Source organism: Cibotium barometz, chromosome 54 (assembly GCF_041138505.1).
Source record: "Cibotium barometz isolate CiBa-2024 chromosome 54, ASM4113850v1, whole genome shotgun sequence".
NCBI lineage: Eukaryota > Viridiplantae > Streptophyta > Polypodiopsida > Cyatheales > Cibotiaceae > Cibotium > Cibotium barometz.
Genome location: NC_141099.1, coordinates 15,360,158 through 15,385,675, shown reverse-complemented (window position 1 = coordinate 15,385,675; position 25,518 = coordinate 15,360,158). Strand labels below are relative to the sequence as shown.

The 25,518-nt window shown below is 35.9% G+C and overlaps 1 long non-coding RNA gene across 1 annotated transcript; it reads right to left on the bottom strand.

Moving 5' to 3' along the window:
• Window positions 1-427: 427 nt before the first annotated feature.
• Window positions 428-1,897, bottom strand: LOC147607882 (uncharacterized). Its single transcript, XR_015264637.1, has 3 exons — window positions 1,529-1,897; window positions 1,391-1,434; window positions 428-1,222 (listed from the first exon to the last, which is right to left on the bottom strand). It is a non-coding gene; the product is annotated as an uncharacterized LOC147607882 (long non-coding RNA).
• Between the last annotated feature and the right edge of the window lie 23,621 nt (window positions 1,898-25,518).

Below are 25,518 nucleotides of genomic sequence, written 5' to 3'. Positions count from 1 at the left end.
TCCGCACTGACCTTCCCAGAAAATCCCCTCCATGTTATGGCTTCTTCTCGTAGACCTGTTTTAGGGATCTATTTCTAGCAAGATCAGATTGAGCGGAACCATAACTTTCTTTTTCAGGGTTTCCTTTACTTAAAGGAAAGATATGATGATAAAAAAGGCAGCTCAAAGAAAGGTTACTTTCTGACGACCATTTTATCCATTTTTGGATAAATTGGACCATGCCCATGTTACTCCATTTTGGATAAAGTCGATCGTGTGTTACAATGGAGTTCGAGTGGGTTCGAATCTCCTCTGTATGAGTGATGGCGCTTGTGTGTGTAAGTGATAACATGTGTACTTTCTATTTTCAAGCCAAGATTAAAAAAAAAGGTCGTAAAATACCAATAAAATTAGGAAGTGCCATTAAAAAAGAAAAACTAAAAACTACTAAAATTTAAGAGTCTGTATTAATTTCGATAAGAGTAAGGCCTGGTACACATTACTAGGGCACCCAATCTGGATGTCCAAACTATGGACACAGGGAACAAACGGCGGGCACTCATGCCCAGTGTTGGCAGAAGGGCTCCGATTGGCTGACTTCCCATCCTTGGGCAGCTAGAGTTGACCGCCCATGGGTTGCGAAAGTTAGGGCAAGACGCGATACTCCACGTGGACATTAGGTGTAAAACTCATTCTGCTGTGTATAAAGCCTAGGGGCCCGCCCAACTGATTCAGCCTTTTTGCCTTTTTCATTGGTTCTCACTCTTATTCCTTTGGCAGGCACCCTCAGTGTGTACCGGGCCTAAGGCTCCATACACCATACACGCTATAATATATAGTAATAAATCCCCTATACACAAAGAGAACATTAAGAAGTGCTGTACTCTTTGGTGTACGTTATAATTCGATTAAAATGCGTGTCAAGTTTAATTAAGCTGGCCAACAGTAAATCCCATTGGCAGCAGATGGTGAGCAAACCAGAGAAATCTTAGTAAGCACGCGAGTTGATTAGGGCTTAAATTGGCACAAATCCCTGCTAATTGTGGTTTGGAGTGTGTGTTCTAGGCGGGCTGTAATCCACATGTGCAAGCCATAATTCATCAACAGCCCATGCAGAGCTTCTTGTATTAAGCTGCCTCAGCTGCTTCCTAGGAACCCCTGAGCTCTCTCCTGTGTTTAGTATCTCAGCTGCGCTTAATGATGTTGCACTAATCACAGGCGCAGACAGCTCCATATGATCCTCCTGCATAGTAAGCCAGTATTGTCCCCATGAGTACGTCCCCCATGATTCAATTAAGAGCTGCAGCAGCTCTTTGTTTAGAGACACAATTAAGATGCTAAACTGCACTAGTCTTTGCTTAATAAGTGCCGCTAATCTTTGCTTAATGAAAGATTAAAGTGCCATGAGTACCTGCTGGGTCGATAGAGGAAATCGAAATCTCTCTTTGTGTGCGCCTGCTGAGAAGCTTAGGTTAACAAGGATTAACTATAGCTTAATTAGATAATGACGTATAAAAGCATGATTAACAAAACTTAACATGCTATATACCTTCTCTATATTGCAGGAATGCCGTATTTGAAGTAAGCCCAATCATCGACAGTATCATGAGATTGAAGGCCACGCAGAGTTGCATTTTTCTTTTCATAAAACTTGGTGTTTTATTTTGAGGACAATCAATGAGATGATAATGCAACATTCTTTTTGGTCTCATCTGAGAAGCTAAGTTCCCTCATCCCCTCTGTAGGTAAATAAACAAAAATGGGTTATCCTATGTGTAGGTAAATAAACAAAAATGGGTTAATCTTTCTGTCGCTCAAAAATGACAGAAGTGGTTAGTCTATGGAGTTGATATTCAACACGTCCTATGTTCGGATCGTACTCTTCGTCAAATAGATCATTTCGGTCTCTTGGGATTGTTCCTTATTACAATGTAAAAAGCTTCTCTCTCTCTCTCTCTCTCTCTCTCTCTCTCTCTCTCTCTCTCACACACACACACACACACACACACACACACACACACAAGACACACACACACCCAGAAAAGAAAAATATTCACTTGAAAATTTGAATTAATCATTTTCTTGTTGACATGTAAAAGAATACTATCGAATGTTCAAAGTAATCTCTTAATGATCTCTTTATAAGTACAAAAAAAACCTACATCAAATAAATAAATTAAGTTTTTTCAGAATGAATATTTGTAAACTATTGACTAGAATAATAATACATTATTTTTAATTAGATTGAAAAATTATATTTTTAATGTATTTTTTAAAAGCACTATCTATTTAGCATTATAGAATCAATAATTTAGATTTATATAATAAATTAAGCATGATTTAAATTTACCTTAACTTCAAAATCAAAGGGAAGTCATTATAACTACTTCTCTTCTACTCTAATCCAAGTAATCCCCTTGGAGATGGTTTTGCAAAATGTAGAAGCTGGAGTGAGGCTTGTTTGCTCTTTATTTTTGTAAGTTTTTTTTTAATACACTATCAACACCATATGTGAAAAGTAAGAAGAAAAATATAAATTATCCCAAATGTAGCCACCATACTCTATCATTAGATACCCTTTATTTGCCATTTGTACTATCTTTCTTTAAATATTATCTTACAAAACTTTAATTAATACATAAAGGGAAAAAAATTCGAATTTCAAATTCCATTCCACGATCAAATACCTTAATCCATCACCACGATCATGGGATTTTTTAAGGAAATAAATTCTATAGAGTAACACATGCTTAACCTCTAGAGATTATCATAAAGGTTTTGCTAGTGGAGTAAATCATTTGAGGAATTTAAATTCCCAAAAGTGTTGTTGCAATTGGACCATTTTGCAAAGTTATTCAATATTCCTACTTTAAGACAACCATTTTCGTGAATTATAAGCATGCCTTTGCTCCAAATATTTAAAAATGCAACATAATTTAGATATTATTTTTATCTTCACATTGTTACATGTAAATCTTCAAAGTTTGTATAGTGCTTATTAAAAGCCTTAAGAAGAAAAGAAATTATCAATCTAATTCATCCTAGCTCCTATTTCTCTTATGTTTCATATCCACCACATTATCTTTTTATCCTCCTCTCCCTTTCATTATCATGCTTTATAGTCGCTTTTGGGATCATTTTCATTAACTTTAGTATTGATAAATTTGACATTCCTCACATGAAGTACATGGTCAAATTACATTGTCATATTCTTCTCATTATGCCTAGTATAGCATGCTTTTTTGGAAGGCTCCTAGAAGTGCTTGAAACTTGTGAATCCTAACTTCACTAAACATATAGCACCTTCCACTCATTAACTTCATCTTGGGGTCTATATTTGGCCATTTTCCAACCATTATAGTAATTTAACAAATTTATGTGCCAAGATATAACATCTATAAGATAAGAGCCAACTATGGCTAGCCTACTCTTTCTCAAGTGTTCTCTATGTGCATAATGATAAGTTAATTCAATGTGTATGAAGGCCTTTGCATGTTTTCAGTGTGCAATGCATCTTCTTTTATCTTGAAACATATGCAAGTATATGACATCTTTTCAAGTAAAAATTAGGGGACTAGTTTTAGCCTAATGGGTATTTATGAGGTACTTCAAAACATGTTGGGATATTTTACAAGGATTTTTTAAAGTACAAATATTTTAAAATTGCTCAAAATTACAGAGCTTGAGTGGGATATGAAGATAAGATTGCCCAAAATTATTGATCTTAAGTGGGATGTGTACATGAAATCACAAAAATGTACTACATGTCAACACACATATTTTTTTTTCAAAATAGCCAAATATTTTATAGTTTGTGATATACATTTAAGAAATATATTTGCTAGTTCATCTATATTTATACCTTGATAAAAGGCTCTGATTTTTTACCACACCGACACAAACATGAGTCAATTATTTTTGTTATAACTTATGATGATCATGCATCTACACTTAACTCTCCAATACGATCATGATCATGCATCTACACTTATTTTCATTTTTTTACACTAGGCATCCACAAATATGAGTCAATTATTTTCATTATATCTTATAATGATCATGCATCTACACTTAACTATTCAATATCTTTAAATTTTAATAGCTTTATTATAACTTATGAGGATCATGCATCTCTACAATTAAGTATCCATCAATATTTTTAAGTTTTAATAGTATTAAGTGTAAAAAGAGTATATGGAACTAGAAGTAGAATTCTTTATGTATAAGTAAGCACAAGGTATATCATAGGCTGCATAAAGTATTTTTCATTGAATAAAAGCACAATTTAAAAACTTATGCTTTATAACAAATGTGATCCACATCAGCATGTACATCTTTAGAATAAATTGAGAACTGTAATTGGTACTAACGCATGTGTGTCGTTGCCTTTTTGTGCTTTGATATAACTAAAATGTGTTTTTTAGTATAAAATTTCATGCCTGGGGTGAAAGAAAACTTTCCCATATTTGATAAGAATATATGGTCATGTTAACTTAAAATATATTTGCTTTCAAAGATGTTCAATAACCACAATAAGATATCAATCAAGCTCATAACCTTAGTGGCCTAAAAAGGATATAGTTATACATTATAACTAAGGATATAGATATACATAGTTAGTGGCCTTACTAAAGGTATAGATATAGTTATGCATAGTTAGTTGCCTCCTAAGGGTATAGATACACATAAGTACATGTGTAATGGTATTTTCAATAAATGAGATTTTTTATAGTTTGAACTGAAAAGACTTGGGTGGTTCACCTAAAAATATGTAGGTATGGCATGTGAGTTCAAATGAAGGGGTTTTTTAATTCAAAATTTTAAGGTAAATTTACATTTAAATACATTTACAGATTTTTAATCAACTTTGAAAAAAAACCCGTAAGTCCATAAAGAAAAAGGGGTCATTCTATTCATGAAAAATTCACAGGTAAGGGGTTTTTAAAATACCCCTTGAATGCACATGATACATAGGGTTTCTTAGTAGTGCACCCCCCGAGCGAAAAGATCATAATGTGATTTTGTAACTTTTGATAAACCAAGGGTAATTATATGTAGGATTACATTTCACACAAAAGTTAATCTAGTTTAAGAGTGAAAATAACAAAGTGTTATCTTTTATCAATAATGTAGACAATGAATGTGCCGCCTTCATTGATAATGTTCAGTCCAAGTCATTCACCAATTATAAGAAGCCTTTTGTAAACTTTATGGTTTACATTGAAATGTCTTTTGCATATACTATGACTTAAAGAAAACACATCCTCTCTCTCTCTCTCTCTCTCTCTCTCTAATTACTTTAATACACATCAATTTTAACTATTATACACATTAATCCCATATATTGGTAGACTTGCATAAGAGCTCTATAGCCACAACTACAAAACCCCATTCCCTCACTAGCTAGGTGTATACTCACAGTGGTTTGCACTAGGTTCCATATCTTAAAATTATTGTTTAGTCTTGAGGATAAACATTGAATGAGAATAATCTATGCACTCTATATGACATGCAAGTCTTATCCACTTAACTTATACACTTCTTATACACGCATGAACAATGATTTGTACTTATTAGGAGGATTTTGTTAGGTTGCCAAATATGGTTTCATAATAAAAAATATGTGGCAACTATAGGCTTCCTATTCTTCACTAGGTGAACTAGCATTACGCTACCATGCTTAACACAATAGAGATTAGTCATGACTCTTCATTAGAAACACACCACACACACAATTTTGATTTTCTTTTTTCTATACTGACCCATTCAGACGTAAATTTATGATTCACACTTTCATTTTTCTATTTTTTAAATTATATAAATACTTTACACACTCATTTCCCTTTTTCTACATTCTCACATACTTTTTCACGTTTTCTCTCTCACTATATATATTCAAATATGTGTGTGTGTGTGTATACACACACTTTTAAATATTTCTAGGCCTAATCTTAGAAGTAGCTTAAAATCTCAGTATCACTCTTCAACCTAATATTAAAAATTTTCTTATTATGATTCTCATTGAACAAATCCTTACCCTTTCATCAAGCATAAAGCTAATTTTTATTCTAAGAGATTTCTACATACCCCTACACCCTCTTTCACCTTACACCTTATTTCACCTCCAAGAAAGTATTGCTAGGGGTCCTCTCATAAAATATGATGGAGAGGAGCAAAAAGATCCTTACCCTTTAGTCAAGTATAAAGATAATTTTTCTTCTAGAAGATTCAATTGATAGTGTGCATTAGACTTCCGTGATGTGAAAGAGGGTGTAAGGGAAATTGAACAACAAATTGAATAAGCAACTAAACAACATGCCCAATAAACTTAATGTAGCTACACTTGATAGTACCAACCCAGACAATCCAAGTCTAGAATAGGGTTGCTCGTATCAATCCACGAAAAGTCCATGCTCACAACCTATAGTAACATTAGAGCTATATTTTTATTCTCTTATTTTGGTATGTGCTCTTTCTCATCATTTTTTTTAATTTTTATTGTTAGTTTGATTTATAGTATATGTATAGGAGCTATATTGATGTACGTGTTGGTGCAAGCTATATTGTCATGGGCTAGCTTTTTCCAATAGGCTCCCTCCTGATATGGACATGAAATTTGTCGAGGAGAAAAACGTGGGGAGTAAACATATTGATATTACCATAAGTTCTTCCTTCATGCTTCCTATCATATCTTAACCTCACGAAAGGTATTGTAGGTTTTTTGTAACAATCCCTAGTTAAATTGCAGCAATGTGATGAGCTATGGTGGATCAAATGCAAGGATCAACATGATTAGCAAGTAGGTGATTAAGGTGAGATTAGTGTACAATTAATCTAATAGCTTAATATAGACATGGATACTAAAAAACCATCAATTTCTCATCAGGCCAATGCCTCAATTCATAGGTTTTACATCCACAAGATGCCAAGCATTTAATCCCATTGATTTCTCCTTGATTTATGCCACCTCCCCTACATTTGGGGGCACCTTTTCCTAGAATCTTTCCACACCCCTATATTCACTCATGCTACCCTTGATTCATCAGTATATTCTTCTCACCTTTTCACTGCTACCCACACATTTACTGACTCCCTTTTACGATCTCTAGCTAAGAAGGGCCTATTCCCATGTCTCATGTGATAGGGTTTATCTTTGAGATCCAAACTTGTTTGGGTTTTGGTGGTGAAGGTTCCCTTACAATAGTCTTCCCTTTGTTAGAATTTGAGATATTGAAGGTTTTTTCCATCATTGAGGAGACTTGAGAATTTGTATGCTCTGGTAGTTAGGCTAGTGGTATACACATGTTTTGGTATCCAAATACAATGGTGTGACCCTCATAGTAGCCTTGAGCTTTCAATAAGCATTTGGGTATCCATTTTGGGATAACCTATAATTTGGATTTCCTGTGCCAATTATTATGTTGAGGCCTTTGCTTGGTCGGTTGAGGTGGTAGAGATGGATAAATCTTGGGAACCCATTTCAAGGTAGATTTGAGTTGCCACTTTTTAGCCTATTGTATCTACTCGTCCTTGTAACATGGACATTAGGAATTTTTTGAGGTCATTTTTGGGTCTTGTAAGGAAGTTTGACCGGAATATTCCCTCCAAAAAGGGGCACCGGATAAAATTTTTGCAAACGAACTCCAAATTTGTCGAACCTCACATTACGTGAATCTTCCCCAGGCAAAAAGGAATCTTCTAGGTATCTATCTTGTCCCTTCTCCGAACCCTATCGTGTTATATATATCAATGGATAGCTTTTGAAGAGTAGAATCTAAATATGTGAGGTCCGACAAATTTGGAGTTCGTTTGCAAAAATTTTATCCGGTGCCCCTTTTTGGAGGGAATATTCCGGTCAAACTTCCTTACAAGGCCCAAAAATGACCTCAAAAAATTCCTAATGGATGTTTTCTGTGTGGAGGTAAAACAATTAAGAGTTCCTTGAATAGTGGACAATGAAGTGGAGGGGGTTTCCTTAGCTTTGGTTGAAGTTGAAGCTTCCTCCTTGTTGCGATTCTTGACAAGAGTGAGAGGTGGCAGGGGTTTAGGAGTAGAATATTTAGTCATGGCTTCACCCACAGAGATATGCCTTGTTGACCAGTCAATCATACATCAAACAGCCTTCATCCATGTGCAACGAAGTATTACTGGTTCAGATAATGTTCTTATAGGCATAACCAGGAAGTCTTCTATTAGGTTCTTGCTATGTTTCTATTTGTAGTAGCCCAAGAACCTTGGTATTCCTACCATGAATACCTTTCACCTTTAAAGATGTGTCTACAAGTTGAGGTTTTCCTATCTCGTTCCATGAATTGAAGGAAATTAAATTAGGACTAGCCCTTGTGTCTGTTGAAATTAGAGCATTGGATGAGCTATGGTGGATTAAACACTAGAATCAACATCATTAATAAAGTGATTAGCAAATAATTAAGATGTAATTAGTGGGTAATTAACAAATAGATTAATGTAGGCCTGGATACTCAAAAACCAACAAATTCTCATTAGGGCAATGCCTCAATTTATAGAGTCTACATCAAGCATCAAATCCCACTAATTTCTCCTTGATTCACTCCACCTCTTTTCCCTGATTCTCTCCACCTCTTCACTTTTCCTAGAATATCTCCCAGAATATCTCCACACTTCCCAGAATATCTCCACACTTCCTAAATCTTCTCATGCTACCCTTTATTCTCTCCCAGTAGATTCTTCTCACCTTTTCACAGGTTCTTTCACATTTACACATCCTCTTTTACAGCCTCTAACCAAGGGCTTGTTCCTGCACACACCCTATTCACTTGTATATTTCAACACCTCCCCTCAAGTGAATACTCCTAGTACACCTAGACCCTATACCAAGTTTGCCTCCCCTTACTGATAGTCCGCGAGACGACTAGTGCCTAGCACACCATAGCTCACATCTTCTCTTTTCTTCAGTCTTCTTGTCGTGGCAGTTTCTCTCCACGCGTCCATGTCTTCTTTCAATCTTCTTGGGGTAGCTTCTTTTCTCGTGTCCATCTCTTCCTTTATTTTTCTTCTTTCATGGTGGCTGGGGCCATGAGCTTGTCCGTCAGGTCTTTTTGCTCCATGTGAGCAACATGTTTCAATGTTTTGTTGACAGTTCCTTTGGGCTTTTTATGTTTATCTTGTGTCATTATGCAATGCAAACCCAAATCTATGCGGGAGGTCTTACCTCTTGCCTTATTCTGGACAAGGGCAGTGTCTGATCCCATATTTACACTGATGCAATGTGCCCAATACATAATGCGTATAGCATTCATTCTTATGCACATTCCCAAATGCAACTCTGGCTATGAATAATCTTGAATTTGAGTGAGATTTACAAGCATTAACCAAGGGTTAAATGCAAAATGATGATTATCACAAATTTATCAGCACAATTTTCCTAGAAATTACATTAAATCAAGGGTAACCAATTTGTACGGAATGGTTGGAGTATCAAACCAACTTTGATTTGTAATTTGAAGTTTTAGGAATATGTATCAGATACCTAATGGTTAATTTGAACCCTCAATTGCACCACCAAATACAGTGATTAGCACTGATTAATCATCGATTAGCAAATTAATCCACTGTTTTGTGTGCAAAAAATAGAGTATGCGGGGAGTCTAGATCTGGTGCCTTAGACTTCAAATGAGCTCAAATGCTTTCAAAGGCATCAATAGCAATGAGTCTAGTAGAGGATTAAGCCAATAAACACAAGATTTGACCAAATATTGAAAGCTTAATCTCTGTTTTACCAAAGTGACCTGCAGATTTAATGAAGAGCTTGGATCTCACTGTAGACTTGATGAAACTGAATTCTGTCTTCACCAGCTTGTAGAGCATGCTTGAAAACACCTTGGGCTAAGAGGAATCAGAGGCATTTGACTTGAGAAAGTAGAAATCTCAAAACCCCTTCAGAAAAATGATGCCTGGTAAATTCGTGATTTCTCCCTCGTTACTTGACGGTTTGCGCTTTTGTTTGGATGAGCTTGAAGAGCAATGAGTTAGCTACCATGTGCTAGAAGGGTTTGACCTAATTTTATGTGTGCAAGGAGAGGGAGCTCCTCCACTGGATGGGGGTACAGAGGTGAGTTGAAAAAAGAGGGAAAATTATAATTTTCTACTAATCCTAATTAGCAAAATAATTAGCAAGATAATGAGCTCACAAAATGATGGATTCTAGGCATGGCTCTGATACCATGTTGAAATTAGAGCATTGTGATGAGCTATGGTGGATCAAACACTAGAATCAACATCATTAACAAAGTGATTAGCAAATAATTAAGATGTAATTAGTGGGTAATTAACAAATAATTAGTGGATTAATAGCAAATAATTAAGATATAATTAGTGGGTAATTAACAAATAATTAGTGGGTAATTAACAAATAGATTAATGTAGGCATGGATACTCAAAAACCAGTAAATTCTCATTAGGGCAATGCCTCAATTTATAGAGTTTACATCAAGCATCAAATCCCACTGATTTCTCCTTGATTGACTCCACCTCTTTTCCGTGATTCTCTCCACCTCTTCACAGGTTCTTTCACATTTACACATCCTCTTTTACAACCTCTAACCAAGGGCTTGTTCCCGCACACACCCTATTCACTTGTATATTTCAGCAGTGTCAAGCAATGCATTGTAGAGCACTTCACCATAAGGGCTTGACAATTAAATGGTGTTCGTAGAGGTGCTATGTGCTCCTCTGTGTCTCCTTCATCTTCTCCCACAAATTCTTGTGCAGATCCAATGATAACTTTTTATCATTGCTATTGGATTTGCCTCTCTTCTTTAGCTTCTTGTCAAGCTTAAACTTTCTTTAGTTCCACTTTTTCTTGGGCTGTTTTCTTATCGTGTGGGACCCACAAGGCTTCCTTGATTAGAGGACCATAATACTTTCTGAATTCACTACCATTAAGGAAACCAACAGTTTCAACCCCTTCAAGGGTTTCAACACGTATGGTACCTTGAGGAGATATTTCACAGACTTAAAATGGTCCCTTTTGGTATACTTTAGTTTCTTTGTTTCATTGCGGACTCCGTACATAAGTACAAGGTCTCCCTCTCATTAATTTCCTAATCCTTGAAATTATTATCAAACCATTTTTTTTATCAATCCTTTTCTGTTAACATGTTTTATATAGAAATTTATCGTTCTTCCTCCACTTGTTCAAGAATAAATAGCCGGTCCAATATTTTACCCTCTAGTCTCTTAGTTCACCTGCTACCCTTAAGCTGGGTATCATGAATTCCCAGGGCATTACCACCTGAACCCCATATACCATCTTAAATGGTGTGCAAACAATTGCAACTTTGTAAGAGGTTTGGTAAGCCCATAGAGCTGTTGTGAGCTTGAATTCCCAATCATTACATCAAGCTTCAATAGTTTTTGTTAATATGGAAATGAGGACTTTGTGGTGCTCTCAGCTTGACCATTTACTTGCGGCGAGTAGTAGTATGGAGTAGACTTACAGTGTGAGATCATAAAGGTTGTATTACATCATTTACAAAGTGTTTCCCTTGGTCACTCACTAGCTCAAAAGAACAACCAAATCAGGTAATAATATTTTCATAAAGAAACTTAGCTGTAGACAACCAACAACATCCGCTTTTTGTGAAGCTCTTGTTGTTTCAGCCCGTTTTGTGACATAGTCTAGCTATTAAAATGTACCTTGCTTGGGTGCTATGTGCAACCAGACTTTGGGTCCCACAAAATCAGTGCCCCATTTGATAAAGGGTTATCGAACGTTAATAGGGTGCAAGGGCATAATGTCCTTCTTTTGTGGTTTAGTACATCGTTGGCCTTGTCTCACATCCTCTGACAACAAATAGTACAGAATCCTTGAAGAGCATGGGCCACCAAAACCTCAATTGGAGCATTTTTTTTGCCATAACATCTCTTACAAAGTGTCCACCACTAGCTACCCCTTGGTGTGCTTGTTAGATGATGTATAATATTCATCCTCCTATGGCAACATCTCAATATGTCATCCTTACCTCTTCTATAAAGAGTTCCAACAATCACTTGGTAGGTTTGGCTTCTTTAAGCAACTTCCTTGCTAGATCTTTCCTTAGATTCTTAACTTTAGAAAACCATTAGCTAGGAAGTTAACAATTTTGTGACTCCACTCTGGTATAGCCTCAACTTTAAATAGTGTAGCATCTTGAAAGTAGATCATCATCTATTCTAGTTTGGTAATTCACCACTAGGTACACAAGATAGATGATCAGCCATGACATGTTTCTTGCCAAGATGTACCACCACTATGAAATCAAATTCAAGAAGAATCAACAACCATCTAGTGATTCACCCTATGGAGAACAAGGTTTATTGACAAGGTATAGCAATGCTTGATGTGATCAACATAGAAAACACATTTATTAGCTAGAAGGTAATGTCAAAATTTCATCATAGCATATACCATTCCTAAACCTTCATGCTCTATGGTGGTATAATTCATCTTAGCCTCACATAATTGTCGACTGGCAAAACTTATCAGGTAGTCTAGTTTGTGTTCACCTGGCTAGGCTAGGATGCATCCAATTGAAAAGTTAGAAGAATCAATATGCACATAGAAGATAATATTCCAGTTTGGCACTCGTACTATGGGAGAACTAGCCAAAGCTTGGTTCAACGAGTCATAGGCCTCTTGGCATTCTTCTATATCCACTCAAATATAATGAGAAGATTATACAAGGGACGTGCAATCTTGTTATAGAAGAGGATGAATTTCCTATATTAGTAGCCTACATGTCCTATAAACCTTTGGACTCCCTTATAATTTGTTGGCAGGGGTAATTCCAAGATACTTTTAATTTTACTTTCATCTGTCAAAATCTCATTTTTTGGACACTATATTTTTTGGACACTATGGGAGAACTAGCCAAAGCTTGGTTCAATGAGTCATAGGCCTCTTGGCATTCTTCTATCCACTCAAATATAATGAGAAGATTATATAAGGGACGTGCAATCTTGTTATAGAAGAGGATGAATTTCTTGTAGTAGCCTACATGTCCTATAAACCTTTAGACTCCCTTATAGTTTGTTGGCAGGGGTAATTCCAAGATACTTTTAATTTTACTTTCATCTGTCAAAATCTCATTTTTTGGACACTATATTTCCTAAGATGACTCCGTGTTTAACCCAAAATTGGCATATGAATGGGTTAAGAGATAGGCAATAAAGTCTACATCATTTAAATACTTTTGTAAACAGGATAAATTATCCTTCCATGATGACTGAATACATAAATCATCTAAGAAAGCTTCAAGAAACCTTCTTAGAAAATCTTTAAAGGTAGTGTTCATAAGCCATTGGAATGTGGATGGTGCATGTCTAGCCAAATGGCATGACTCTATAGGCATAAACTTCGTGTTTTGTAAAAAGGCAATTTTTACTTGATCCTTTGGAGTAATAGAAATTTGATTATATCCTCAATACCCATCTAAAAAGCTATATACTTCCTTGCCAGCTCGTTTGAGTATGTGTTTTGAATATGGCAAGGGGCAATGATCTCATCTTATTAATATATTGACCTTTTTGAGATTGACACATAGACATAATTCTCCATTCTTTTTAGGCACAACCACAATGGGTGACACCTAGTTTAAATTTTTAATCTCATAGATGAATACACATTTTATGAGCTTGTCTATCTCTTCTTCTTCTTTAATAATGTTATCATACTTTGGATTCATTGGATAAGGTGGCTGATGGAAAGGTTTAGCATTTATTGGTACTATGAGGATTGTGTGCTACACAACCTCAGCAACAAGTACTCTCTTCATATCATGGTGAGTCCATGCGAAGTAATCCTTATAACCCTTGAGGAGATCAATAAGTTCAACTTCCTGATTTGGAGTGAGGTCTTTTGCTATGAAGATTGGCTTAGGGTCTTCCCTAGGTTTAGCCAAGTCTACTTATTTTACTTTAGCCAGACCATCGTAAACTCCTTCTGCCTCACTTGGTTTTTTTTTTTTGGCATTATCAAACACTAACTTGTGGTTCCCAATTGTAAAAGATTTATAGCAGGGTACAAGTTAGGTGTTGGCTCCTGATTTTCTTTAGCTACCTTAGCTACAACTTCCAATTCTGCTTTCGCTTCTCTCTCTTTCTGGGCCAACTCTTTGTTCTTCTTCCACCTCGTGGAACAATTAAGCTTTGTTTCATCCCATGCAATCGATTTTGGCTACCAACTTAGCGGGAGGAGGGTTATAATACATAATGTTTTGTAATTCCTCTCCCCAGTTGTCAACTTGCAATGTGCATCAAATGCACCCACATATTACAGCCATTGGGCAATGATTATCCTTTCTTGAACTCTTGTACAATGATTGGATGCATAACGTTTACGTGTTTGCGATTTTCTAAGATGCTTCTTGGTGCTTTGAAGAACTTGTCCCTTTCTTCAAATTGGAACTCCGTATCAAATGTAGAGCTACTCCTTGTGGCTTCTTTTGATGTTGTCAGCTCTATTTTTCTTGTGGTAATTGAGGAGTTGGTGTCATTTTCAGTCTCTATTTTCAGACTCCTCATCAATCACTACTGGTGCTTGTATTATCCAAGTCATTCCACGTGGACTCAAGTTCACTATAACCATTTCACTCGGCATCAAAAGGTAGAGCATAAATCATTCTTAATGGCATAATCACTACTGGTGCTTGTATTATCCAAGTCATCCCACGTGGACTCAAGTTCACTATAACCATTTCCCTCAGCATCAAAAGGTAGAGCATAAATCATTCATAATGGCACAATCACTACTGGTGCTTGTATTATCCAAGTCATCCCACATGGACTCAAGTTCACTATAACCATTTCCCTCAGCATCAAAAGGTAGAGCATAAATCATTCATAATGGCACAACCTTGGGGAGCTCTTCACCATCAGGTGTACCCCATGTAGATCCTCTGACACTAGAACACATCGGGGGCATAGAAACGTTTATTTTGTAGGGATGTTGGGGATTCCGCTCGCTGCTCCTCCATAGTGAAATAGCGTTGCCCAACAATGAAATTTTGCTGCTTAACAGCGCTTACAGCAACAAATTTTCTCACTGCTCCCTTGCGCTCATAGCAACGAAATTTTGCCTACTGAACAATGCCTATAGCAACTAACTTTTGTTGCTATACTGTGATTTCGTTGCTATATGCAGTGAAAATAGCAGTGAAAGTACACCGCTATTTTCGTTGCATAAAATTCTAGAGAGAGTTGTTGGATGCTGAATTTAAAAAATACATGTCACATACACATAAAATGATTTATAGCTTAAAAAAAACATCCATTAGAATCTTTGGAGCCATGTTTTGAGTAGAAAAAAAGATAGTTGAAAACTTTTGAGAAGCGAAGCAATGTCAAGATCATGAATCTATCCCATCTTGTAATAAATCCATATGTGTTGCTTCATCAATGTTTATATCTAATGGAAGCTCAATGAAAGATGGGGTTTCATATCAATATCATGATCCAATAATGAAGCATTGTCATGATTGATAGGTGACTCATCATCATCTTCTTTAGATTGATGTTCCTAATGCTCTTGATTGGCCCCCTCCAAAATGTTTTCTTTATCATCTTCTTCCAATGAGCCTATTTGAGGTAGTACTTGCACCTCATCCAAAGATTTGGCCTCCACATCTTGATCTTGAAAGATATGTTTTGAATGAGGAGAAACTTGTATAACATACACCACTTTGGATCAATTCGATTGGCATGAAACTACATACGTAGCAATCATGTGTACTATTTACCAATACATAACTTGTCAGCGCATGAGAATACCAAATAAGCAATATAACTTAGTTAGTGAATTGAAGAGAAGATTTATACCTCACCAAGCTTCCCATTTTTAAAATAGCCTCTCTCACCTTCTTGTCTCCACAACCAACTATAGCAATTGGAAGAATAAACTATACATAGAAAAAAATGGAAGTTAGTATATGAGCTTACAAATTATGTACCACAAAGAGAAAATGAATAAGTGAATATTTATATACCTATAATATCTTGTGCCAATCATGTGTCTTGAGGCCATATAATTGTTACTCTACTTTCTTTTTGGTCTTTGTGAAGGTACCCTTCAATGAATGTATTACTTCCGTTGGTGTACAAAAAGAGGAAATCACACTTTTCACCTTATTGTACTCTTTATTGGTTAATACCCATGGTGCCTTGGGTAGGACTACATTTCCACTCTCACCTTCAATTGGCCATGCACTTTGAAGGCGTCCAGTGCTTTGTAAGTCATCCCTTGTACCCTTTGTATCTCTTTTACCAATTAAATGGTCCCAAATATTTTTTACCATATTCTTGAAGATATTAATGGGATCTAAGAGATGATTAATCTTCATGTCACACCAATATGGAAGTCGAAAGAAGATTGAGTGTCTAGACATTCCATCGGGTGGTGAATTGGCGGTGCTTCTCCATGCCTCAAACCAATATGTACCTCTCATCACAAGTGGTGAGACATCATGTGGCATATACTTGGGATGTTAATGAGGGAGAAATCGATGATGTTTGTCATACACCACCTTCTTAAGTGTAGAGGGTCTTTCCGAAACAAGTGATGGTCCTCCACAAATCGGACATGCATGATGTCTGGATGTTGCCAAAACTATTTTAAAATTGAGATGATTGAGATAGAGATATAAACTTAAACTTTAAAGGTTAAAGCATTATGTATATAAGGTTCAAATAGGTTAAATACCTAAGTACTCCGAGAACCTGTGATAGTCATGCATTGTCCAAAGCAAAACTCCTTTCACCTTTGCCTCTCGCCTATTTATTGGCCTTAAAACGCATGTACTTTAATATCTCACCATAGTGTCTCATGCTCCTCAATCAAAGGCTTGAGGTACACATACATGTGTGCCACCTTATACTTGCATGGTATAAGGAGAGCAAGCATGATATGACCTTTCTTGATTGCCACCCATGGAGGGAGGTTGTAATTCACGAATACAATAGGCCAAGTAGACCCTGATGTGGACTTGAAGCTAAATGGGTTAACACCATCCATGCCCAAGACGACAAGACGTATGTGATGGGGTTCATCTTTAAACTATAGCCATTAATGCTCCACATGTTGCCATGCCAAGACGTATGTGATGAGGTTCATCTTTAAACTCTAGCCATTAATGCTCCACATGTTGCCATGCCGGTGAATCAGCTACTACGATCCTCATGATGCCATTGGTTGAGCGATGAGTAGCATGCCATGTCATGAGTTCAATATCCTTACATTTAAACAAGTGTTGTATGCGAGGAATAATAGGGAAGTGTCTCAAAACCTTTCGGAAAACTTTATCTCCTGCAAATCATCCCTATAGAAGCTCTCCTTACATTGCCTACATTGTGTTGCATCTTTATTAACCCCTCTAAATAGCATGCAATGATTGGGACATGCATGTATTTTTGTGCAATCCATACCTAGCATAGAGAGCATTTTATGACTCGTGAGTTTGGTAATAGACTTTGAGGGGGAAGAATATTATTGAGAAGCCTACAACAAAACATAAGAAATCATATGCCAAAATATTCGGAAGGAGAGTATATAGAATATGAAACATTTTCTATTTGAGAGAATAGAATGAGGCGGTCTTACCAAAGAAGACTTGTGACACTTGTATCACTCCATCCATAAGTTGTTTGCAAGTTTAATAGCGGGTGGCCAAGTTTTCTCGCAGTGTGGAGTATGAACATCCCTCATACAAAGGGGTGCTTACCTCTCTATGCAAGGTTTCCTCCTCTTGTGACATTGGAGCTTGTTCACTATCATCTATGACCTGAGTCTTTGAAGCTTATTGGTATTGACGTTAATACATTGCCCTCCAAAAAACCACATGTGCTGATGTCGCTCTACTACTGGATCAGGAAAGTATAGATCCTCAAAGTGATAAGCGAGCCTCACTCTGCTTTCTCGGGTTGTAGCAGAGTTGATAAGATGTTCGAAGGCAAAGGCGATCATATCCTGACTCTAGAATTTAAGTCCAGGAATGCTAGACAAATTTGGGGTATCCATCTAAAAATCCAATTCAATTTATGAGTTTTCAATTTATGAATTCATTTCAAACATAGTCTTAGCAAGTGAAAACATTTTTTTGCAGATTTACTTTAAAATTTTAGGCAATTTTTGCTGCTGTTTCATAAGTTTACAATAGTGCTCTAATACCAGCTGTTAGATCCCACTGCCCCCTCCGCGCACCGGATTCTCGGTTGTTAACAACGGAAGTAGCTTCTTCTTGCGCGGGGTAGGGTTTCCCACTCGGGGCCTCGCCCTCGAATGTCCGGACACAAGACTAATCTTGTGGTCATTCCGAAATCGAAACCGGGAAAATTTCCCTTGCCCAAAAAACGGGGACGAATCCACCTTTTTGATTTTTCTTAACAAATTTTCTAACGGGGTCAAGAGACTAAACTATCCTTCACTTGAATAAACCAGATAGAAGGAAAACTACAGACTTTACTTGAAGAAATCAACGCTTTTTTGCTAACTGAATCATGCACTGCCGTTGATCTATTCATTTGAGAAGTCTTCAGGTTTTTATTTAACTACTCGAGTTCTAATCGTATTCCTATTAATCAATTTCATTATTAAAACTCTATTGATTCTAGCCTAACCCCATCTGGCCCATGGGTTAGTCACCGCCCAACCACTGGAATTGGTAGAACCAGACAATTGCTCACCTATCTATAATTGAATACCTTTCTTAACTTTTGCTTTTTTGAATATAGATACGCACACACTCCTCTTTAAACTTTAACTTATAAAACAATCCATTGACAAACAATTATTGATTACACATGTCATAACTCAAAATTTCCATCCAATCCTTGTTTCTAAAAAAAAAACAGTATCACTCTGGACTCTCCATTGAGACCAGCTCGTTAGCCAACGAGATCCAGTAACAGATTACAATAATCATTGGTCCATCATACAATATCTTCCACGACATACGTATGGGTGTCCTAGGCACCACGAGCCCATGCATCGCCTGGTCAGAACCCTCCAAGATTCTCCTTAGGTGTCCTGGAACTTCACTCAGGGACCGCTCCGTCGGCCCTCGTCCATCGTAACGGAAGTACACCATTTTAACCATACCGAGGCTTTGTCGCGTGAGCTGTCCTTTGAACACTCCCCGCGCCAGCTGTTTGCAACCTAACTTCCCTTAGAAAAACACATATACCAAATTCTCCCTCCACCCAGCATTCTGGCATAAGACAGTCCTTTAAGAAAACGGGATTTCTATGCAAGTTTTCAGTTTGATTTTCTTTTGAATACAATGAGTATACCTTAAATCAGTATTCCCAAAACTTCATAATCGTAATACTGAATTTCAAAACAGAATTCCTCGACTTCCGTAACCTTGATCCTCAGAGATCAATTCGAAGGGTCTTATCTTAGTTTCAGATTTGGTGGGAGATTTGAGTGTATTTTTCTGAACTGGTCACATCTTCTTTCCTCGAAACTGATGAAAGAGTTTGGTCTTGGTCATAGTCTGATCGAGTCTGATAAGGTTCTTCCTGATCTATTTTTCTCAAAAAGGGGGTGATATTTCAGTTACTATTTTACTGAATTTCATTTCATTGAAGAATCACTTAACTTATTTCTAAATCAATCACGAATTTTGATGAGGAATAAATTAATCATTTATCTGAATATTTCGACTTCGATAGATTTTCTGAATTTTCTCTTTACAATCCGAGTGAATATAAAACGATAGAAATTTCTCTCTCAGAGTATTTACTTATTCATTTATCAAATATCCATGGAAATTAAACATAGAATTAAAGAGAATCTAATTTTGATATAAAAATTTCTTTATGCATCTATTTATGCATAAAATCCAACTTCAATGGAAATAACACTTTTATATAAAAGAAAAATCCTTTTATGCATAAAATCAATTTAATAGGAATAACACTTTTAAAATAAAAAGAATTTCTTTATGCATCTTTTTATGCATAGAAATTAAATTTAATGAAAATAACACTTTCATAATAAAAAAATTTCTATTATGCATCTTTCCATGCATAGAAATTAAATTCAATGAAAATAACACTTTTATAATAAAAAAATTTCTATTATGCATCTTTCCATGCATAGGAATTAAATTTAATGAAAATAACACTTTACACTTCTATTTCGGGGGAATTTATTTTAATAAGAAAGGATATTTTTCCATCCAAAGATATCTAAAAACTGAGTTACCTCTCTCTAGAACATTTTCTCTCTCTCGACCAAAATAGGTAGAAACAAGATCTTTTATTATTCTGAAAAGGGAATTGATTACAGGGGAAGAAACTGGACATCTTGAGGGGCTGGGGAGGAATCTTACAGGTTCCGTCATTCCGTGGACGTGGTTTGGTCATTCTGAAAAGGGAATTGATTACAAGGGGGAAGAAACTGGACATCTTGAGGGGCTAGGGAGGAATCTTACAGGTTTCGTCATTCCGTGGACGTGGTTTGGTCATTTCCATTTGTCCCTATCTATTGGGAGGGGTTTATGTGACAAGGTATGGGCCTTTCCCTTCGCCAAGCGGAATGCGAGTCAATGGAAACTCGACTAGTTGAAAAGTCTGACATTGTGGAGGCGGGCCAGCCCTGAATGTGGCCTTATAACATCAAGGGTGGGGATTCATTTAGGGCTCGGTGAATCACCTAGTTGTCTTCCTCTTATAATTTTGTACAGTGCTTGTTGATAGGTCCAATTCCTATTGTATATTTTGGAATGCATTGGATGAGTACCTACTAGGCCAAAGGTTTAGGTCCTACTCTCCGTTGTCTATCAGCATGGCCCACCTTTACATTACCATTCTATCATCATCCATTCCTCCTATTTCCAATTTACCGCCCTCTTCTATTTTTCTTTTCCTTCATCTCCACTGTCTATCAGCACACTAGCCCACCTTATCTGTACATCACCATTCCATCATCATCATCCATTCCTCATGTTTCCAATTTACTGCCCTCTTCTATTTTTCTTTTCCCTCAGAAGTAGAGACATTCCCATTAGGGGACGAGGGACGGAGGATCATGGCCACTTCATGTTAGGTCATCTCGGTCGTTATCTTGGAATCGACCTTTTTATTCTCTTGGAAAGGGAGGGATGTTTCCCTGGTATCATTCTCTCTCGTTTTAGCAGTGCTAGAGGTGACCTCTCAGATTGTTCCCTGGTATCATTCTCTCTCGTTTTAGCAGTGCTAGAGGTGACCTCTCAGATTGTTCCCTTGTTCCACAAAATCTCTGAGTTTCAAAAGGTAACCCTCTTGGAATTAGCTCAACTTTATGAAGTTGGGCTTCACATGAGGTGCTTTCTCGGTAGAGGAGGGATACCTTCCTCTCAGATTGTTCCCTTGTTCCACAAAATCTCTGAGTTTCAAAAGGTAACCCTCTTGGAATTAGCTCAACTTTATGAAGTTGGGCTTCACATGAGGTGCTTTCTCGGTAGAGGAGGGATACCTTCCTCCTCAAAGTGAAAACAACACTAGTTGGTTCTAACATCCCCAGTACGCGTTTTACCTCTGCCTTGGGAGCCTTGGTTTGCTCAGTTTTGAAACCTTCCCAGGTTAGGGTTGGGTATATAGCAAAATTTTCCTTTGAGGTGAGGCAGCAGTATCTATCAATTCTAGAGAAGGGAGAAGCGATCGTGTCTCTCTCAGAACTAGAAACAATGTGCGGGGATCCTAAGATTATTGAAGAATTGATCACACAACATTACAACTTCGAGATCTTAGGGACACTTATTAGGGATTGATTAGAGGAGACCCTGTTTCGGTTCTTTTTTGAGCTTTGCCGAATTCCACCTTCCCTAACCCACCGCCGGATATGGCAGTGAATGGGATAGATTCCAATTTGGAATTGTGTATGATGGTATGATTCCATGGGAAAAGATCTTAGAACACCCCATCCAACTTCTTGAGTCGTGGGGTCCTTCTGATCCCTGAAAGAAGGTCTCTATATAAAGTAACCTATAGCATCTCCTACATTCGAGGTGAGGTTTGGCCTCGATTGTTAAGTTTGCCATGAACCATAAAGCCTTTGTATGCATCTAAGCATAATGGGTCCAGGGTTTGGTGAAGGCCAAGGGAATTCATCTAAATGTAGGGAGGAGATAAATGGAAGAATAAAAGGAAAATCCCCCAAAAATGAGTAAATACGCACATAAGATGTGAAGAGTTGACTAAGGAGAAGGTTAATAGTTAAAAAAGAGAGATATTTAGAAGAAATGATGCATTTTTGACACCTCAGTATGGGGGAATTTCCCTCATGAAGGAGGAACCTATTTCACATGTGTGGGAGAGTTTTAAACTCCCAAATAATGAGATATTTTTATCTCTCCTCTCCCCTGTTTCAACTAGATCCAAAAAGTGGACTAAATTGACCCAAAAATGGTCAAAAATTGACCAAACTGATCTGGAAAATTCTAGAATCAGTTGGCTTGGTTAGAAGTTCACTTTTTCCTATAAATAGAAGCCTTCCTCTTTGTTGAAGCTTAATAGTGTTTTTGCACTGTTACCCTACTTCTCCCAAGAGCCAAAAACTATGAATTTACTCATAATTCATTAGTTTTTGACCTTCCCTCTTCTAAAGATTTGTGGCCACTCTTGTTTCGAACAAGAGTAGATCCCTCAAACCATCAAGCCAGAGGAAAGCTCTCAAATTCTCCTTGTAAGTTGGAGATTCTTCTCTTTTCTATTTTATTTTATGGTTTTTATGATTTTTGTCTTCTCTAATATGAATATGATGTTATGCCTCATTGAAGAAAGGCATTCCCCTCTCTTCTTTAGTAAATCCAACCATTCTTTATCCTAGATGAATGATTAATGGATAAAATCAAGTTTTTCATAATGTTTCTCTTTGATAAGTAGAAAATGATTACATTAGAATGATTTAAATACTCTTGGTGAACTTCTAATTAATTTTAGAGAGTTAAAAATTGAAAATCCAACCATTCTTTATCCTAGATGAATCATGATTAATGGATAAAATCAAGTTTTTCATAATGTTTCTCTTTGATAAGTAGAAAATGTTTACATTAGAATGATTTAAATACTCTTGGTGAACTTCTAATTAATTTTAGAGATTTAAAATTTGAAAAATGGTCAGCCATACAAAGGAGGTTATGGCAAAATTTTTTAAAATTATAAAAAATAAGTTTTACTTTTTTAATTCAAAAAGAGTAATTCCCATTGTATATGTATTCTTAAAGTGTTCTTTTCATCCTAGGTATAGAAAAATACTTACTAAAAATATTTTATAAAAAAAAGTGTTACTTTATTTAGAATTAAATTCTATGTATAGAAGGAAGCTTATTGAAATTTTATTTTAATTATAAAAGAGTGATTTTCATCATAAATGATTTGTATGCATAAACATATGCATAAAAGATATTTTTTTATATTAAAAGTGTGGTTTTCATCATAAATGATTTTTATGCATAAATGGATGCATAAAAGATAATTTTTTATATTAAAAGTGTGATTTTTATCATAAATGATTTTTATGCATAAATGGATGCATAAAAGAAATTCTTTTATATCAAAAGAGTGATTTTCATCATAAAAGAGTGATTTTCATCATAAATGATTTTTATGCATAAATGGATGCAAAAAAGAAATTCTTTTATATCAAAAGAGTGATTTTCATCATAAATGATTTGTATGCATAAACCTATGCATAAAAGATATTTTTTTATATTAAAAGTGTGATTTTAATCTTTTATGCATAAGTGGATGTATAAAAGATATTTTTTATATTAAAAGTGTGATTTTCATCATAAATGATTTTTATGCATAAAAGAAATTCTTTTATATTAAAAGAGTGATTTTCATCATAAATGATTTATATGCATAAACATATGCATATAAGATATTTTTATATTAAAAGTGTGATTTTCATCATAAATGATTTTTATGCATAAATGGATGCATAAAAGAAATTCTTTTATATTAAAAGAGTGATTTTTGTCATAAATGATTTATATGCATAAAAGATTATTATTTATATTAAAAGTGTGATTTTCATCATAAATGATTTTTATGCATAAATGGATGCATAAAAGAAATTCTTTTATATTAAAAGAGTGATTTTCGTCATAAATGATTTATATGCATAAACATATGCATAAAAGATATTTTTTTATATTAAAAGTGTGATTTTCATCATAAATGATTTTCATGCATAAATGGATGCATAAAAAAAATTCTTTTATATTAAAGATTAAAAGAGTGGTTTTCATCCATAAATGATTTGTATGCATAAACATATGCATAAAAGATTTTTTTATATATTAAAAGTGTGATTTTCATCATAAATGATTTTATGCATAAAAGAATTTTTTATATTTAAATAAGGGTTCTCTTTAATCCTCTGTTTGATTTCCGTAAAAATTGGAAAAATAAATAAGTAGATAATTTGTGAGAGGAAATTATACCGTTTTATATTCACTAAGATGGTAATGAGAAAATTCAAATAAACTATCAAAGTCGGAGATCGAGATAAATGATTATTTTATTCCTCATAGGAATTCATGTTTAGTTTAGAAATCTGTAAGCAAATATTCAATGAACGAAATTTAGAAAAAGAGAAATTGAAATATTACCTTTCAAGAAAGATAGTTTAGGAAGAACCTTTCCAGACCCAAACTCTGATTCAGACTATTGACCAAGACCTATTTCCTTCGTCAGTTTCGATCAATGATGATGTGCTCAGTTCAGGAAAAATGCACTCAAATCACCCACCGAATTTGAAACTAAGTTGAGACCTTTGATTTTGATATGAGGATCAAGATTACAGAATTCGAGGAATTGTTCTTGGGAATCTAGACTTGTGATCTAGAAGTATTGGGATACGGAATCAAGATATCACCATTGTATTCCAAAAAACAAAATCAAAACTGAAAACTTGCATAGAAACCCTGTTTTCTTAAAAGACTGTCTTATGCCAGAATGCTGGAGGGAGCATTTGGTATATGTGTTTTCTAAGGAAAGTTCGGTTACAATAGCAGCTGGCGGGGAGTGTTCAAGGGCCAGCTCACACGGCAAAGCCTGTTGACCAGCCTCGGTATGGTTAAAATGGTGCGCTTCTGGTACGATGGATGAGAGCCGACGAAGCAGTCCCTCAGTGAAGTGCCAGGACACCTAAGGAGGATCCTGGAGAGTTCTGATCGGGAGATGCACGGGCTCGCGGCGGTGCCGAGGACACCCATGCGTATGTCGAGGAAGATATTATATGATGGACCAATGTTTATTGTAATCTGTTACTGGATCTCATTGTTGACCCGCTAGTCTCAACAGAGTGATACTGTTTTGTGAGAAACAAAGACTCAATGGAGATTTTGAGTTATCAGATGTGTAAAGTAATTGTTTGTCAATGGATTGTTTTATAAGTTAAAGTTTAAAGAGGAGTGTGTGCGTATTTGTTTTCTAAAGCAAAAGTTAAGAAAGGCATTCAATTATGGGTGGGTGAGTACTTGTCTAGTTCTACTATTCCAGTGGTTGGGCGGTGGCTAACCCTTGGGCCGGATGGGG